Source organism: Manis pentadactyla, chromosome 11 (assembly GCF_030020395.1).
Source record: "Manis pentadactyla isolate mManPen7 chromosome 11, mManPen7.hap1, whole genome shotgun sequence".
In the NCBI taxonomy this organism is placed as follows: Eukaryota; Metazoa; Chordata; class Mammalia; order Pholidota; family Manidae; genus Manis; species Manis pentadactyla.
In genome coordinates, this window is record NC_080029.1 from 112878683 (window position 1) to 112898467 (window position 19785).

The 19785-nt window shown below is 41.6% G+C and overlaps 1 protein-coding gene and 1 pseudogene across 4 annotated transcripts in view; one reads left to right on the plus strand and one right to left on the minus strand.

Annotated features, from left to right (window-relative positions):
* ZNF609 (zinc finger protein 609) overlaps nucleotides 1-19785 on the plus strand; it is a 438580-nt gene that overhangs the window by 271017 nt on the left and 147778 nt on the right. The window lies entirely within an intron of this gene.
* LOC130679700 (small nucleolar RNA U13) lies at nucleotides 16846-16941 on the minus strand (annotated as a pseudogene).

The window sequence follows — 19785 nt, forward strand, 5'->3', positions numbered from 1 at the left end:
ATGCCTGGATAAGGAAAGGGGAAGCCCTTGGGATTTAAGTATTTTTAAAAGTCTCTGTTGAAAATAAAATTAAGCTTTCACCTTCCAACAAAGTGTCAGTGGATTCCATTTTCTTGTGATAGAATGAAAAACCCATGGGCTCACCAGATAGCCCAAATGTCGCACCCACTCCCTTCACCTCACGCTCGCAGGGGGAGCCCATGGCATTCAGGTACGAGGCCCAGCCTCAGGAGAGTGGGGCAGGGGTAGAACCCGCCCCCAGCACAAACTTTTCTGACACGTGGGATCCTCTAGGATCATTTTCCCTCCCTTGTGTCTTTGACAACTGAAGCCGCTGCGGGGAACGTGGGGAAAACTAGAGCCCCAACCCACCTTTTTTTGAAGTTCTCTTATACCGTGCCCCAGAGTCTCATTTTTCCTTTCCTGTTGAGAGAAAGAAGCAGAGCATAGGTGTGGATCTCCCTGCTGCCACCCATCTTTATTCAGCTGATTGTTCTCCCTTTCACCGGGTGCTTTTTCCCTGCAGTAACCCTACCTCACTGCATACTGTCAGGTCAAGGACCTGTGGTTTGATTTCCACATATATATGTATATACCAGCTCACCAGGATAGACATGCCCACATGCAGGGCTTCCCAATATTAAATATTACCAAAGAAACTGTGCCACTGACACATATTTTACCATGACGTCTTTGACTATTCTTTGCATGTAAAAAAGAGGAGACTAGCTTCTCTGATGACTAATGAGAGACAAGCTGAGGAATAAAACCTATGAGATGGCTCTTCCTAGCTTCTTGCTTACAAGTCTGGCTATTTCTTCTTCCAGGTCTTGCAGCGTTCCTTCCCTTTCCACGGTGGTACTATTCTCCTTCTCCCAGTCATCGTCTTCTGTCAGGTCTTGAGTCTGGGTGATCTCACTTTCCAGCCTGAACGACACAAGCACATAGTGTGAGGAACAGACAGCTTCAGAACTGGAAAAACACATCTGTCAGTTTTAAGGGTTACTTCAGTGTCAGTAAATATGGCTCTCAAGTTGGAAACCCATTTTTCCTGAGTCCTTACCATCATAATCACTTCAAAGGCAGGAAAAAAAAAAATCACTTCGAAGTTTGACCTGAGTCCTAAGTCAAACACCCTAGTGTTCTTTCAGCTCAGGTGAATATCATCCAATCTTTTAAGAATCTCTTTGAAACTTGCTATAATTCAGGGTTTGAGCCACAGAAAATGCCAAAGAATGAAGAAGAAACTGCTACATAAGATATAGGTCTCTAGAGCAAGTAGGAAAATTCAGGTTTGTCTCTTCTCCTCTATCCCATCCCCTTGATTGGGAACGTCCCTCAAGAAAACCCAGCACTCACCTCTGTATGTCATCTTCTTTCTGGTGGATTTTGAGAAGAAGTTCCTGATTTGCTTTATCTGTTCTTTCGAGGTCTCTTTCAAGGTCCATGTTCAAACAGTGAATGTTTCTGTTTGACTGGGTCAGTCTTAAGATCTCCACCTCCTCTGACCTATAGATTCAGCCCACGAAAGGAACAAGGGCCAGTTATCTCAGGGTCAGGGATCTTTGGGCCAGAAGGGATATCTAGGAGACATGTAATTCAACAACCTGGCTGTTTCTGGGAGCACACCTTTCCTTTTTCATAGGAAATTGTATTTCTTAATCATGCCCTTACAGTTTGTTTCAGTAATTCTCGACTCAGTGAGCAAGAGAGGATTTTCCCAGGCTTTCTTGATCAAAGTGCTCAATATAATAGTACACCTCCTCCCTGGTTCCAGGAGAAGTTTGTTTCCTTAATAGCCTCTTGTATTGGAGAGAATGGTTTCTCAGGCAAATGGTGCACAAAATCTGCTCATGAAATACACTTCCATTGAGTTATTTTCATCCAGGCACCTGGCACATCACTTAGAGTTGGTTCCTGCCTTATGCCGCAAGAGCTCTCCACCAGCAGATGGGGCTTCTGTTTCTCCCTCCCTCCTCCCATCTCAAACCATGTCCATTGCCTGCTACAAAGCTTGAGAATCTACCATGGGAGTTACTCCACCGAGTACACAGAGATATGATCCAGGCATTCACTTTCAAGAATACAGACATCTTTTTTGAAGTAAATTTCAGTGTAATAATGGTAACACCTCAGTGCTTTAGAAAGGGTACCTGGCAAATGGGAAGCTCTCAATAACTTTTTCTTTCTGTTGTGTGTCAGTTAATTGGTTTCTCTTTGAAACGATTAACTGGGAATAAAGTGTGAGGGAGAGGTCTTTTGTTTTGAGTGGGAATGGGGGATGATTTTGGCAAAGTAAGTCCTTCCTTGGAAGGGCTGATTGGATGCAGGATTTACAACAGTTGTCACTTCAGGAGGACATGGAGTGCTTGGGGTGGTGTCAGCAGGGGGTTGGACAGACGGGAGCGTAGGAGGGAGGGAGGTGGAAGATGAGGGAAGTCATGAAGACCAGACCTGCTCCACACCTTGGTCCTTGGATGTGGCTTTGCATAATGATGATACTTACTCGCGATCTAGCTGATCCTCCTCGGGTTCTTCCATTGTAGATTCCCTAAAATACCAGCAGAGATGTATTGGATGAATTGGGGAAATGGGTCCATTTGTGAAACACAGAGTAACTCGCCAAGAGTCCCAAAGGATAGGGACAAAATTAAGTCAACTGATTTCCTCCCTCCAACCCCCCAGGTTTTGGCCATGACAAAACCCAGCCCTTTGATTCTTCTGTCCCTGATCTGACTGTACCTCAGGTAAGGATACAGTGAGGATACAGGGATAATGCTGGAAAATTCAATGTGTGTCCTTCTAGTGGGTACATGCGGAGATGGTTCTCTAGAACAAGAACCCTTTCAAACTTTGCTCCAGGTAATTAGAATCAGTAAAGGTCATCCATTCCTCTGAAGTCCCTTTTTGCTCCGTGCCCGGCTGCTTTCCTTAAGGCCCCGTGGGCATGAATGTAGGTGCATGACCGCCCTGAAAAGTAATCTTTCTGACCTCTAGCCGGGACTCTGTAGGGATCTTCAGATATTAAGGTATTTAGTATTAAATAGGGCTCAGAAAAACCAAGCAGAAGTAGATGATTTGGTTCATTCTGTACCTTAGTTTCCTTTTTTTCTCCAATTCTTCAATAAACTCTGTCCCCCTCCTGTAAATGGCTTCCTGATTCTACCTTAGTCGCTCAGCTTCTGAAGTCTGATCTTTCCCCACTGGAACCAACCAGTAGAGTGTCAGAACCTTCCGAAGGGTCAGGACTCTGCTATTGACAGGATGGGTGGGGCAGCGTGTCACAGTGGGGTGGGTGACACGCGGGGGTTGGATAGACGGGGGAGTGTAGGAGGGAGGGAGGGGGAAGACGAGGGAAGTCATGAAGAGCAGACCTGCTCCACACCTTGGTCCTTGGATGTGGCTTTGCATAATCATGATACTTACTCGCGATCTAGCTGATCCTCCTCGGGTTCTTCCAATGTAGATTCCCTAAAATACCAGCAGAGATGTATTGGATGAATTGGGGAAATGGGTCCATTTGTGAAACACAGAGTAACTCGCCAAGAGTCCCAAAGGATAGGGACAAAATTAAGTCAACTGATTTCCTCCCTCCAACCCCCCAGGTTTTGGCCATGACAAAACCCAGCCCTTTGATTCTTCTGTCCCTGATCTGACTGTACCTCAGCTAAGGATACAGTGAGGATACAGGGATAATGCTGGAAAATTCAATGTGTGTCCTTCTAGTGGGTACATGCGGAGATGGTTCTCTAGAACAAGAACCCTTTCAAACTTTGCTCCAGGTAATTAGAATCAGTAAAGGTCATCCATTCCTCTGAAGTCCCTTTTTTGCTCCGTGCCCGGCTGCTTTCCTTAAGGCCCCGTGGGCATGAATGTTGGTGCATGACCGCCCTGAAAAGTAATCTTTCTGACCTGCAGTCGGGACTCTGTAGGGATCTTCAGATATTAAGATCTTTAGAATTAAACAGGGCTCAGAAAAACCAAGCAGAAGTAGATGATTTGGTTCATTCTGTACCTTAGATTCCTTTTTTTCTCCAATTCTTCAATAAACTCTGTCCCCCTCCTGTAAATGGCTTCCTGATTCTACCTTAGTCGCTCAGCTTCTGAAGTCTGATCTTTCCCCACTGGAACCAACCAGTAGAGTGTCAGAACCTTCCAAAGGGTCAGGACTCTGCTATTGACAGGATGGGTGGGGCAGCGTGTCACAGTGGGGTGGGTGACAATGGTCATTCATGCAGAGTTCCAAGGCTAGATGGGTGCGTGTGTTTTATGGCCGAGTCTTCCGTTTGGTGGTGGTCAGTTCAATGGTTGTGATTCCTGGGTAGTATGAAGGGGTGGTCCCTGTGTTTTATTTTTCTCGCAGTTTGAGCTTCCTCTCTGCCCGAGTGTGGCTATGGGAACCTGGGTCCTAAGGCAGCAGTCTGATCCCATAACCGCTCATTCATCTGACACACACTGAAACATCAGAAGAGCGCTTATGGATGCCAGGCACTGTTCTAAGCATGGGGGAGACAGAGTGAACAGAACAGCCCAAACACCTGCCATCACGGAGTTTACATTACAGGGTGTGTATGTGAGGGCGGGAGGGGTAACACAACGCAATAAATGAGTACATTTATTTTATTTGGTATGACAAAAGAGAAGAATGCTATGAAGAAACATAGGTGAAGAGGGTGAGAGGAAATTCAGTGAGGACTGTTTACGTGGGAGGGAATTGAAGTTTTAAATAGGGTGGTGCAGAGAACGCACTGAGCATTGCCAGACCCAGAAGTGTGGTGTAGATGTGTCAAGAGGCCTGATCAATGGGAAGGAAACTTTAGGTTGTGCTGAGGTGAACACAGAATCCTCAGGCCTCACGAGCAAGGGCAGTAGCAAACAAGGCCCATGGCCAGCAGAAGCATGGACCAGCACGCAGCCGAAGGGCCAGCAGGCCCAGGGCACCAGCAGGCGGCGTGAGGACGCAAAGCTCCTCCTTTGCTGCTTAGAGGATACGTAGCTTTTCCTGCAGCTGCCACTATTCTGGGAAAAAAGAGAACTCGGGAGAGGGAGAATCTGTCCAAAAAATACTGAGAAATTGCCCATAGAGATTTTTAACTGGGAAAAGTCCATGATACCTCGAGTTGGCCCCATTGTATTTTCTGCCAACTTCAGTCAGAGCAGGGAGAGGGGAAGATAAAATCAACTGCCCTATTGTAAAGAGTATGTTCCTGCATACATGAGTCTGTACACTCTGGCCACATTCTGTACAGTTTGTAACTGTTCGCATAAGTCGAGGAAACCTGGGAAGTTTTGAATCTCTACTTCAGGACTGTATTGAGTTGATTTGTGGGCCAGAGTGACTTCTTAACATACTGTAGTTTCTAACAAACTATTTGTAAAATTAACGGCCTCTGATGACCCCCATTACCGTCTCCCTTTATGAAGCTGTACACAGAAGAGTAATTAAGTAACAATTCAGGCCAATGTTCATTAATCCCAGCTGGTTATATAGCTTTTCCAGGAAATGCCCTGGACCAAGGTTATCGTAGCGACTAATGGATTGGATAGGGACTTTCACTGGGATAAAAATAAAGCTCTGTCTCCTTCCTGGGGAGCTTTTCTCCTGGAGGGGCTACCAAAGGCAAACCTGTAGGGGCAGCAGAACCCCAAAGCTTGGGACCTTGTGTGGGACGAGGACAACAGACTGCTATTAGTGAGAATTGCTAAATCGAGGTAGAAACAGGGTCTTGGGGGCAAATTAAGGTCCTTGATGTAAGCATTGCTGCTGTTGGAGAGGTGGCTTGATTAACACCCAGTGCAGCATTAGAGCAGCTGTTTTCACCTTGTAACTTTTTTCAAGCCGTGCTGGGCCCTGTGCAGAAGAGTCACTGGGACACATCAGACTGTGCTGCGTTGTGGCCGGGAACTCTGGCCTTGGCGTGGCAGTCTGTTGTGAAAACATCCCCTCCTCTTCCAGGCTGGGCACCCAGGATCTGTTTGCCTGGCCCTCTCCCTGCTGCTGTGAGGGGGCAGGCCAGGTGCCCGAGCCCTGGACGCGGCTGCCTGGGCCCCGGCCCTTCCTGCTGACTCACCTGTCGTTTCACTTCCGCAGATTCTGCTTGTGTGTGTTTATAGATGAGCCTGGTTTTGAGGCTCATGACTGCGCAAGACTCTAGAACGTCATTGTAGATCATTGTTTTTCGAATACAGAATCAAATACATGATTTTCCTTATGTCCTTACTTATTTTTAGTTACTATTTTTGTGCAATCTTTAGGCTCATAAAACCTCTTTGAATTCCCTTTTGAAATACTCAGAATAGCTTTTCTCAAAAGCAGAAATTTGAACTGGACTGAAATGTTAAGAAAAATAAGGAATGTACCATTAGTTCATTCTGCCATTATTTACTATCCAATAAACAACTATGGTGGTTTGAACTGGCAAAATGTGTGTGTGTTTTCTTTTATAATTCATTGTATTGCTGTTATAATAGCATAAATTATTTTAAAAATGAAAACTCATCAAGGATCTCACCTCAGCAAAACCCTGTATTTTTACAAGTTTTCTTCTATTTTTCCTATTGACAAACCATCTTTTGTAGTTATCATAGAATAGATAATACTGTTGTTTGCCTTCTCACTTAATATTTTTCATAAACACTTTCCAGGTTTTTACATAGTCTATAACATTTCAATCAGCACATGAAATTCTGCTAAGTTGGTAGTCTTCATAATTTGCTCCTCCACACCCTTACCTGTTTGTCTGTGTACGTATCTGTCTCCCCTGGAGTGCCAGGAGAGTGCTCTGTATTAATTTTCTAGGGCTGCTGTAACAAAGTGCTACACACTGGGTGGCTTAAACAACACAAGTTTATTTCCTTACAGTCTTGGAGGCTATGAGGCAAGGTGCTGGCAAAGCTGGTTTCCCCTGAGGCCCCTTTCCTTGGCTTGCAGATGGCCGTGTTCTCCCCTGTGTCCTCACAGAGGCATCCCTGTGTGTGTCTGTGTCCTTATTTCCTCTTCTTAAAATGACACCCATCATAGAAATTTGGGATCAACAGAGGTGAGGCTTAGAACCTCACCCCCCCTGTTTTGAGAGAAATCTTCTGCATCCGTAGATGTTTTGTTGCCCTTGTCTAGCTTGGATTAATACTTAGTCTATAGGCACAGACCTGATCATCTACATTTGCCCTCTTACAGCACTAAGTTATGTTTTCTACCTTTATCTTGCATCTACCTACCACTTCAGCATTTTATTTAAAAAATAATAATAATAAGGGAGAAATGTGGGATTCACATATAAATCAAGTATAAAAATGACACCGTCATAGAGAATTATGGCCCTCCTTCATGACCTCATTTTAAAGTGATTACCTCTTTAAAGACCTTATCTCCAAGTACAGTCACATTCTGAGGTACTAGGAATGAGGACTGCAGTATAGGAATTTTAGTAGGACACAACTCAGCCTACAAGAGGTGTTCAACAGATGTTTACCTGTGATGAGCATTCAGGCTATTTCCCCACCCTTCCCCCAAGTAAAAGCACTTCAAAGAATAGATTTATATAGTCATTACATTTTTTAGATACAACCAAACTGTCAGATATGTATTTATATTTTTACCATTTTTGAATGTCTTTTAATATATCAGCTTTTAATTTTACATGTGAGGAAAGTAAAGACAAGAGAGACAATAAATGTTTTGCTGCTATTATGTTTCCATTTGGAATGGAGGCTCAAGGTTTGTTTTTTTTTTCACAATTTATTCGTTCCTTTATTTCCTGGAACCTCAATGCACATTTGCTTATCTTTTTTGTTTGTCTGATTGTTTTTATTTTGTTATCATTAATCTATAATTACATGCAGAACACTATGCTTAACTAGGCTCCCCCGTTCACCATGTCCCCCCACAATCCCCATTACTGTCACTGTCCGTCAGCGTAGTAAGATGCTGTAGGATCACTACTTGTCTTCTCTGTGTTGTACAGCCCTCCCCATGCTCCCCACACATATTATTCCTACTAATTGTAATGCCCCCTTTCTTTTTCCCTGCTCTTATGAGGCTCAAGTTTTTATCATGAATTTTTTTTTCCCTACTGGAAATTATACATTGGAATATTTTCCCCTTTCATATTATTTATTCTCTCTTTGGCTTATAAAGGCAATATTAAACCTTCTTGGTGAACAATTTCTGCCAAACTTGCCATTGAGAGGTTTTCAATTTTTTTATTAAGGTATTATGGATATACACTCTTTTAAAGGTTTCACATGATAAAACAATGTGGTTATTACATTCACCCATATTATCGTGTCCCCATATACCCCATTGCAGTCACTGCCCATCAGTGTAGTAAGATGCCACAGAGTCACTACTCGTCTTCTCTGTGCTCAGCTGTCTTCCTCATGATCCCCCCTACACCATGTGTGCCAATCATAATACCCCTCAAGCCCCTTCTCCCTCCATTCCCACCCGCCCTTCCTCACTCCTCCCCTTGGTTACCACTAGTCCCTGCTTGGAGTCTGTAAGTCTGTTGCTGTTTTGTTCCTTCCGTTTTGCTTCGTTGTTATACTCCACAAATGAGGGAAATCGTTTGGTACTTGTCGTTCTTCGCCTGGCTTATTTCACTGAGCATAATATCCTCCGGCTCCATCCATGTTGTTGCAAATGGTAGGATTTGTTTCTTTCTTATGGCTGAATAGTAGTCCATTGTGTATATGTACCACCTCTTGTTTATCCATTCATCTACTGATGGACACTTAGGTTGCTTCCATTTCTTGGCTACTGCAAATAGTGCTGCAATAAACATAGGGGTGCATATGTCTTTTTGAAACTGAGAAATTATATTCTTTGGGTAAATTCCTAGGGGTGGAATTCCTGGATCAAATGGTATTTCTATGTTTAGTTTTTTTTGAGGAACCTCCATATTGCTTTCCTCAGTGGTTGAACTAGCTTACATTCCCACCAGCAGTGTAGGAGGGTTCCCCTTTCTCCGCATCCTCACCAGCATTTGTTGTTCTTAGTCTTTTCGGTGCTAGCCGTCCTAACTGGTGTGAGGTGATACCTCAGTGTGGTTTTAGTTTGCATTTTTCCCTGATGATTAGTGATGTGGAGCATCTTTTCATGTGCCTGTTGGCCACCTGAATTTCTTCTTTGGAGAAGTGTCTGTTCATATCCACCACACATTTTTTAATAGGGTTATTCGCATTTTGGGTGTTGAGGCGTGTGAGTTCTTTAGGCATTTTGGATGTTAACCCCTTGTCGGATATGTCATTTACAAATATATTCTCTCATACTGTAGGATGCCTTTTTGTTCTGCTGATGGTGTCCTTTGCTGTACAGAAGGTTTTTAGTATGATGTAGTCCTATTTGTTCATTTTTTATTTTGTTTCCCTTGCCTGAGGAGATGCGTTCAGGAAAAAGTTGCTCATGCTTATATTCAAGAGATTTTTGCCTATGTTTTCTTCTAAGAGTTTCATGGTTTCATGACTTACATTCAGGTCTTTGATCCATTTTGAGTTTACTTTTGTGTATGGGGTTAGATAATGATCCAGTTTCATTCTCTTGCATATAGCTGTCCAGTTTTGCCAACGCCAACTGTTGAAGAAGATGTCATTTCCCCATTGTATGTCCATGGCTCCTTTATCCTATATTAATTTACCATGTATGTTTGGGTTTATATCAGGGCTCTTTAGTCTGTTCCGTTGGTCTCTGGGTCTGATGTTGTGGCAGTACCAAATTGTCTTGATTACTGTGGCTTTGTAGTAGATCTTGAAGTTGGGGAGCAAGATCCCCGCCACTTTATTCTTCCTTCTCAGGTTTGCTTTGGCTATTCGGGGTCTTTGGTGGTTCCATATGAATTTTTGAACTATTTTTTCCAGTTCGTTGAAGAATGCTGTTGGTAATTTGATAGGGATTGCATCGAATCTGTATATTGATTTGGGCAGGATGGCCATTTTGACGATATTAATTCTTCCTAGCCAGGAGCATGGGATGAGTTTCCATTTGTTAGTGACCTTTTTAAATTTCTCTTAAGAGTGTCTTGTAGTTTTCAGGGTATAGGTCGTTCACTTCCTTGGTTAGGTTTATTCCTAGGTATTGTATTCTTTTTGCTGCTATTGTGAATGGAATTGTTTTCCTGATTTCTCTTTTCTGCTAGTTCATTGTTAGTGTATAGGAAAGCCACAGATTTCTGTGTGTTAATTTTGTATCCTGCACCGTAGCTGTGTTCCGATATCAGTTCTAGTAGTTTTGGAGTGGAGTCTTTAGGTTTTTTTATGTATGATATCATGTCATCTGCAAATAGTGACAGTTCAATTTCTTCTTTACTGATTTTGATTCGTTGTATTTCTTTGTTTTGTCTAATTGCCGTGGCTAGGACCTCCAGTACTCTGTTGAATAACAGTGGGCAGAGTGGGCATCCCTGTCTTGTTCCCGATCTCAGAGGAAATGCTTTCAGCTTTTCACTGTTCAATGTGATGTTGGCTGTGGGTTTATCATAGATGGCCTTTATTATGTTGAGGTACCTGCCCTCTATACCCATTTGGTTGAGAGTTTTTATCATGAATGGATGTTGAATTTTGTTAAATGCTTTTTCAGCATCTATGGAGATGATCATGTGGTTTTTGTCCTTCTTTTTTTGATGTGGTGGATGATGTTGATGGATTTTCGGATGTTGTACCATCCTTGCATCCCTGGGATGAATCCCACTTGGTCATGATCCTTTTGATGCATTTTTGAATTCAGATTGCTAATATTTTGTTGAGTATGTTTGCATCTACGTTCATCAGGGATATTGGTCTGTAATTTTCTTTTTGGGTTGGGTCTTTGCCTGGTTTTGGTAGTAGGGTGATGTTGGCTTCATAGAATGAGTTTGGGAGTATTTCCTCCTCTTCTGTTTTTTGGAAAACTTTTAGGAGAATGGGAATTATATCTTCTCTGTATGTCTGATAAAATTCCGAGGTAAATCCGTCTGGCCCGGGGTTTTGTTCTTGGGTAGTTTTTTGTCTACTGCTTCAATTTCTTTGCTGTTAATTAGTTTGTTTAGATTTTGTGTTTCTTCCTTGGTCAGTCTTGGAAGGTTGTATTTTTCTAGGTCGTTGTCCATTTCTGTATGGCAAATAGCAACATACGTCCTTTTTCTGTCTCCATGGATCTTAAATGTATTTATTTATAAAACTTAATGTAAATAGCACTGTGAACTGATATCTCTTTTTGGAATTTATCAAACTGTGGAATTCTGCTCCATGGTGGGCATACGTATAAGGGCAGAGACCGTGTGAGGAAACCCTTCCACTTAGAACACATATTCTGAAGATATTAGGCAGATGATCATTGTAGGTAGTGACTCAGCACCTGGGGTAGGAGACTTTATCGTCTGTGCTCTTGATGTTCAAACCCAGATCTGGCCGATGACCCTGTGAAAAATGGGACAGTTTTGCTGTTATCACAGACCTGCCCCCATCTGGTCGGCACGTTGCAGGGGTACAATATATAGCTATGGTAAAGAAACAGCTTCTGAGGAGAGCCTGCATTTACCATGGAACAGTGCCCTCTGCTGTTTCTGAGGGAGCCATTCAGCCATAGTCAAATCATGAGGGAAGAGTGCACTGCTCCAGAGACAAAGCAAGCTGCTCCTTGTTTGCACTGGTCAAGATACTGGGAGGCCAACTCCTGGCACCTTGCAGCCAGTCTCAACTGTAAATGTTCAGCAGGAGAATCAAGACAGCCCAGCCACAGCAGCCTACCTCCCCTACATCTGTTCCTAGGCTCTAATCCCACACTGCCTGTGAATGCTCCTTCCCTATTTTCGCTGCAAACACAGAAGAGCTTCCATTAGTTTTGCTCCTTAGCAGGAGGAATTTTTACAACAGTGATTTTAACCATTGAAGCTTGTCTTTAGAAAACTTCTGCTTCTCAGTATTATAAAATTAAAGGAAGCACAGTCAATGGCTGCAGTGAAGTAGTCATGTAGAAGAGAACAGCAGTTCACCGTTGGAAGTTTACACTGCTAAGGGATCAGCCTCACTTCCTTTCTTTCTTTTTTTCCTTCCTTCCTTCTCCCCTTCCCTGTTCCCCCGCTCCATCGTCATCATCTTTTTAATAAAACCATCTGAAGTTGCCAGAATCTCCATCTACGGGAATGATGTCACATAGTGGAAACTGGGTTTTTTTGCTGACTCACTTTACATTCTGGGAACAACTGTTTTTGCTGGTTCTCTCCACTCTCTGAATTCTCATTCTCAATTTTGTATTCTGGGTGTGACCGCGAATGATATAGTCAACATTTACCTTTACTTTAACCAACAACAAGGGCAATCATGGACCTCAAGATGTTATTAGGGATTTGTGTCCTTCCTAACAACTTTTGAACTGTTTTCTCAGCATTATTTCACATAGCTAGAGCAGAGAAAACACATAGTGATGAATAATGAAAGATGCATAAGGGAAAAATTTTTTTTAACTTTTCTTAAGTGACTCTGAAATCAAAATGTTTGAAAATTCTTTTTCTTTCATAATTCTAAGTCTCAAATTCATGAGTGCAGAGGAGTGGATTTCTTGCTCTATCATGTGGCGGTTCAATGGTAAATGGGAGCTGGCCATACCTTATCCTCCCCTTGTGCCAAGAACGAAGTCTGGTTTAATGAAGCACCTATTAAGGCCGCACCTACTGGGCAGAAACTGCCAAATTCTACAGGACCCTAGAATGCCTCTGCCACTCAGTGTGGGAATAAGCCACGCGTGCAGTGCCGCTCTTTGAGATGGTGGAGGGTGTTTCCATTTAGGGTGCCAGGTAAAATCTCAGTGACTTGTATGGTCAGACAATGCGTATTTGCACATTAATCTAGTAATTGCCATGAGAAAAGGATTTTGTTTTCTCTGAGGCCTGGGGTGAAGAAAGAATTTACTCATTCTTGGCAATTTACCAGATTAAGAAAGTTGCTTAATTTTTTTTTTCCATTTGGTTCGTTCTGTTTGAAATATTTATCTGTGGTCCAAGATGCCTTTAAGCCTTTCATTAAAGGATGACTTTGCTGACACATGATCAGCTGATTATGGGACAGGGGTAGGCAATTGACCTCAGCCAATACAGACTCTTTGGTCTTTCCTGCTGTAGCTATTGGAAAAGACTGATTGTGCTGAAGTTGCTAATCTGGTAGTATAGGATTTAGGTTATTGGCAGAATATTGCCACTTAAAGGAGCAATGCCCATTCAGAGAAATGAGGGAGAGAGATGAAGCCCTGAGGACATTGGTGAAACTTCTGGATTCAGCCATGCCTGAAACCTCAGGTTTTTAGTTCCATAAGGCAATATCTTTTTTTAAATTTTGCTGTAATTTGTACGTTCTAATTATCAGTAGTGAGCCATCTGCATTGCAGAGATCCAGTCTCTTACATTTTTAAGATTAACTAGAAGTATTGAATGGACTCTAACTTTGTTTAGCATCGGTGACATTATTCTGAAAATGGTCTACTCTGTTTACTATTTCATACTATTTAGCTTATCCTTTAGCCACTGAAATCTATTGACAGAGCTGTTTACTGGGCAAGGTTGATCTTGGAAAGGCAACATGGGGGGAAAGGTAATCCGTAGGCAAAACCTCAAGGGAAAAACTGAAGAAAACATCTTCCCTCTACAAGTTCCACCATCTCCTAGTGTACACAGTCAGGTACCACTTGCCTTCTTTTTCCAAGGATGTTTTTTGGGGATTAGTGGGGCAACAAGTCCTCAGTCCGAAGTGTGAGATGCGCGGAGAGGAAGCTTCTTAGCCTCCACAAGGTGCTCCTGTTCAGTATCTTGGGTAGTATGTCGATTAGGAGATCTGGATTTATAAAGCTTATGTGGAAAAACAAGTAGCCCAGCAGTGTGATGAAAAACAGGGTGATGAAAAAGAGAAATAGAAAAATCCTGAAAAGAGAAAGCCCAGAAACTGTTAAGCCAGATGTTAGAAAACCAGGAACAAAACAGTAAGTCATACCTAAATGCACACCTGGTTCCTTCTTGATGTTCAAATGTCTCCCACTAAATCTTGTCTCCGTGCCCAGCAACCCCTTGTAAATGTGGTCCTTCCCTAGTGCTGGCTTGCTAGTTACTGTCTTCCATCACTGTGTTTTATTTTCTTTTAGTATTTATCATTATCTGAAATTATCTTGTGAAGTAGTCACACCAATTTTTACCCCACTAGCAGAGTATACATTTCTATGGGTCTACACCCTCTCCAACGCTTACCATCAGATTTTTAAAGTTTCACTAATCAAATGGGTGTAAAGTAATTTCTCATTACCGTCCTGATTTGTATTTCCCTGATGAACAGTGATGCTGACTATCTGTGCATAGGTTTATTGGTCTTCTGTGTTCCTTTTGCCCATTTATCTACTAGGTTGTTTGAGCTCTTCTTACTAAATGGTAAAAATTCTTTATATGTTCTTGATATGAATCCTTTTCCATGTGTACTTTGAGTAACTTCCCTCTACTTTCTAACTTTCACTTGCTCTAAGTGTTGAAGAGCAAAAGTTAATAATTTTTAATCAAGTCTAGTTTATCAACCTTTCGTTAATAATTTTTAATCAAGCCTAGTTTATCAACCTTTCCTTTAATTAGAATCAATCCATTTTATGTCGTGTTAAAAATCCATGCCCTATACCAAGGTCTGAAAGGTACTTCTATCTTCATCGGGAGTTTGTAGCATTTTAAAAACATGTTCACAGATTCCTTGATACTCCTCTCATCATGAGATTTCCCTTCATTGGGGTGTGGACTGGGCTTACTGGCTCCTTTCTGAAGAATACAGTACCGTGGAAGTGACGTGCCGGTGCGTGACTTCCTAGGCTAGGTACTGGAGACACTGCAGCTTCTTCCTTCCTCTCGGGGGAACGCCGGCTGTCATCCTGGGAGGATTCCCAGCCAGCCCTGCGGGGATGTGCGTGCGGTGAGGAACTGAGGCCTGTTGCCAAAATCCAGCAAAAAAGCCAGTGTGGAGATAGATCCTCTACCCCAGGCAAGCCTTCTAATGGCTGTAACTTTGGCCAGCATCTTATCTGTGGCCTCACAAGAGACGTTGAGCTAGAAGTACCCAGCGAAGTGACTCAAAGGTTCCTGACTCACAGAAACTATGGGATGATAAATGTTTATTATTTGAAACTAGTAAGTTTTCGGGTAATTTGTTAAGTGGGAATAGGTAACTCATGCTGAATTTTAAAGATTCCTTTCTTTCTTTTTGTGGACATTTAAGTCTTTAACACATTGGGCTTGCTTTTTATATATGCTGCATGTTAGTGATCTGATACCATTTTTTGTCTTACCTGGATAACGTTTTTCCCTACCCTATTTTTGAACAATTCTTCCTTTCCCCTATGACATATAATCATTGTTACATATCAAAGGTCTAAATGTGCACTGTTTCTAAGCTCTTTTTTTGTTCCATTTCATTGTTCAGTTTTCCTGGTCTGGTCCCAATAGCACACTGTCATAATTATTGTAGCTTCATAGTACGTTCTGATATCTGAAATGGCATATTCCCCACCTCTTGCTTTTCTTTAAAATTTCCAGGTTATTTCTGACCCTTTACTCCTCCAAATATAGTATATTTTAGAATCATTTCATTCAATTGCATGAAAAATCTTTTGGGGAGTTTGATTGGAATTGAATTGACTATTTCTCCACTGGAGACAACTGATACATTTCTGGTATTAAGGCTTCCTATCCATGATCATGGTATTTCTCTTCTTTCATTCATGATACTTTTAACATTTCTTAATATATTTCTCTAAATGTCCCTATAGTGGTCTTGATTTCTTCTTTAAATGATGAATTTTTTTGCCCTCGTTGTGTTGCTATGATTTGCACGAGCAAACCGCCACTCTTTCCTATGTACATTAACCGTATCCAGCTGTTCTGGGCTGCCTCCAGCCCCAGGACAAATTCATTACCACCTGCACTCACTAGTCAAAGAGAACCCCTTCCCCACCAGTTCTCTGAAGTCTTTCTCGAGAGTTGATCTTAGAGCCCGGATCCAGGATCCATTCTGGTGAAGCATCTTAGAATTAGAATCACAAGCCCTTTACAAACCTCCTTCCTCGTTCCTACAAATCTCCTTGAAGCTGGATACAATATTCATAAGGAGGTTCTGGATGACATTCCCAGGGAAAATCTTAGGAATAACCAACTTTTTAATCTCTTGAGTTAACAACCAGCCTACCCGTGCCTCACAGAATGGTCGAGCAAAACAAGAGGAAAGGTATTTGTAGTCTGATGATCTAAACTTGTACATTCTCCTCCAGATTTCCAACTCAAGGCAGACAGCCCTGGGGAGTCCACATGGGCGATTCCATGCTGGGCACTGGTGTTAAAAGTATAGGTGAAGGCAGTCCTAGGAGTTCTAGGAAGAATTCTACTAGTTGTTCCAGAACACTATATTTAGGGACACCAAAATATGTAGTACTTCATTTACCTCCCCCTTAAGCCAATATTCTAGACAATTGGAAATTACCTTTAAACACCAATAATTTTATGTTAATCATTTTGATGGAACTCTTTCTAAATCACATTTTATACCACTTTGAATATATGTTTCTCTATGCCTTCTTAAACAGATTATATTGAACATAATTTGACCTTTTCTTGAAAATGCAAGGACTTCATGAGTACAGATTTTTGCTGTCACAGTGATTCCTTCAGAACTAATATGCACTCAGTTGTTTGAATCTTGAGTTCTTACTCAGGTTAACAAATATTTTTGAGCAATTATGATGTGCTGGATACTGTTAGGTGCTTTATCTCTTTTTCACAATCATTTCCTCTTTTATCTGTTATTAGGCAGCAGTATACTTGCATTTAGAATTTCTCTCCCTATGTATGTATATATTTTTCATGTCGGGGGTAAAGAGCTGACATTGTAACAAAGTTTGAGGGAGGCATGTCTCATACAGTAGGGTGAAAACCCAATCACTGTGCTTATGAACCCCATTTCTAATCTGCTGATTCTACTGGGGATCCAGGTACATCAAATGAATTCAGATTGTTAAGGGAAGAGGGAGTAAGTATGAGATTTGCCACATCTCTTTTAGGTGATAAGATTCCCGTTTCTGATTACTACTAGGCTGTTGGCTGCTAATACTGGAAAATGAGATTAGTAATTGCCTTTCGGCAAGAAGTCATAGCATTAGAACTGAGAAATGTGGTCACTGATGACACTAGTTTGTTGACTCTGTGTGTGTGTGTGTGTGTGTGTGTGTGTGAGAGAGAGAGAGAGAGAGAGAGACAGAGAGAGACAGAGAGAGACAGAGAGAGAGAGAGAGAGAGAGAGAGAGAGAGAATGTGTGAATGTGTATACAAGGTTCCCCTTGTCGTCTGCAGGATGGCTAGTAGATCTCCCAGTTTTCAGGAAGTTTGCTCAAAGATATTTACTTGCCTTTTACAGAGCCATATTCCCTTCTTTTGGAGAGAATTGTCCTGGGAGAAGAAAGGACATTGATAAATTAGCAGTTTCATCACTGTGAAGTAATATTCAGTGAGCCATTAGTTATATGTTATTTTTAGATACCATACAAATTTTTTTCATAAGCATAAACAGATGAAATTTTCAAAGACAATGTATATACATATATATTTATATATATGCATTATTTATATATACATACACACACACTTTTATATATATATATATATATATATATACACACACTTACATATTTATATATAATTTTGTATCACCTTCTTATACACTGATAGGAAGAAAGGAAGGCATAGAAACGTAAAGTCTGTTGCCCCAGGTTATACAGCTAGTGAGTGGCAGGGCCAGGCCTGAAGCCGGGACCTCTGGGAATCCACATTATCGGCCCTCATAACTCTTTGCTCACCTTCAGCTCAGCCAGCAACCCTTAGAGGAATGAACAAGCTATGGAAACCACACAAATATATTCTGAGATAAGTTTTAAAAGGTATAAAAATGTAAAGATGCAGGTATATCCTGAATTTCTGTGACATTTCTTTTACAAAATATTTCCTTAGTTATTTCATTTTCCTTTTAACTTCCTTGGGAGATAAAAAGACGGAGGAATTAAGATCACATTTTAAAATTGTGTAAATAAGGCTCATAGAATTGGAATCATGAGAAACTTTGTGTTTTACAAATTTGGTTCTGTAGCTTGAGTCAGATGAGGTGAAGTGCCCTCTAATCAGTGCTCAGGGAGCGTCTCTGTAAAGACGGCTCAAACTCAGGGCACGTGACCGTCATGGGACTCTGATAACCTTGATGAAGACACTCTGTTTTTCCTCTGATGGGTAGTCAGATGAATACTTTGATGAACCATTGGGGATGGATGATGGGACATATCAGAAAGTAGGCTAAGCCTCGTCCTAGAGAGGGGGAGTCCAGTTAATTTTTTTGCTGAGTGGGATATGGAAGAATAACTTGCTCAGAACAATTGGAGTCATGGTCACTGTGGGCATGTCTGACATATACCCAAACATCTGGATGACCCCAGGGACAATGGTGGATTATTGATGTTTGCTTTTTAGGAAAAGAAGACTTCTTTTTTTTCTGAGGTTATCAAGGCCATATATTTCATGCCAAAAAAGTTCTGGTGAATGTCAACCTTGCCTGTAAAACCAATATACATTACAAAAATAAATAGAAATTTATCTTTTAGTAACCTGTGAACTTGCTGCCCCAAAATGCCAAACAGGCAAAGAGCCGTGATGCTCTGCATCCAATTCTATGTCCTTCTGACCTTTGCATATGTGCTGGTGACATCACGATGTTAAATATGAACAGTCTTGGAGCTTTGTCATAAAGAAGTGATGACTTCTTATGTTAACTCATGGGGCAACTCTGATCAGACAGTGACAGATAACCCTGGTGCTCTGTGTTTTGAAAGATTCGGGACCATGTTGGGATCATCTGGCCATTTACATGGCTGTAAGAGAGGGAAGACAGTTGTCTTCTTTGTTTCAGGTGGGAATGCTTTGAAATTACATCTAGTACTGTTCTTGGAACGTGCACATGGGAAGATTTGTGTATGTTTCGTGGCTTATAGTGTTTTGGAAACTGACAGGCAGTGGCACTGAGTGAGAGGACGCAGGTTGGAACACTCACCTTATTATCTTGGCTGTTATATTTTTTTGCCGAGTTCATGCTCAAGACTTTTGATCTAGGGGGAAATGAACCAAGATAGGGATTGGATAAAGTACACTCAAATATTCATACTACATAATGATTATTTTAAAAGTTTTATATTCTAAAGCTGTGCTGTCCACTATGGAAGCCAGTGGCTACATGTACCTATGAACTTTAAAATTAATTAAAATTAAAAAAAGTCAGTTCCTCAGTCACACTAACCATGTTTCAGGTACTCAGTAGGTGGCCATTGGCTACTTATTGGATGGCACAAAGTTTTACTGGGCAGCTCTGTTCTAGAAACTTAGCTTAGCACTGAAGCCATACTTAATGTTCAAGGAGGCTCTCAGGAAACTTGAAGGTATCCTTCAGAATTCCAAGAGCTGGTACCCTGTGGCCCTCCCAGGCCACAATGCACACCAGGGCTATTTAGAGGCGGTATGAAGTTTGGGTCTCTTTACCTCGATCCCAAGATTCTCAAATATTTAATAAATGTAAGTACTTCTTGACTAAGTTAAGATGTAACTTCTAAAAAGGGGCCAAGAAATGGGAGTGAGATTTTTGACTTTGTTTTCTCACCATTTCAATTCTAGACAAACTCAGAAAGGAGGGGCTTTTGTCTTACCATTTCTAACCTTTAATGGTCATAGTTTAGTAGTTAATATAGCGTACAGTTTGAGTGTTGTAATATGG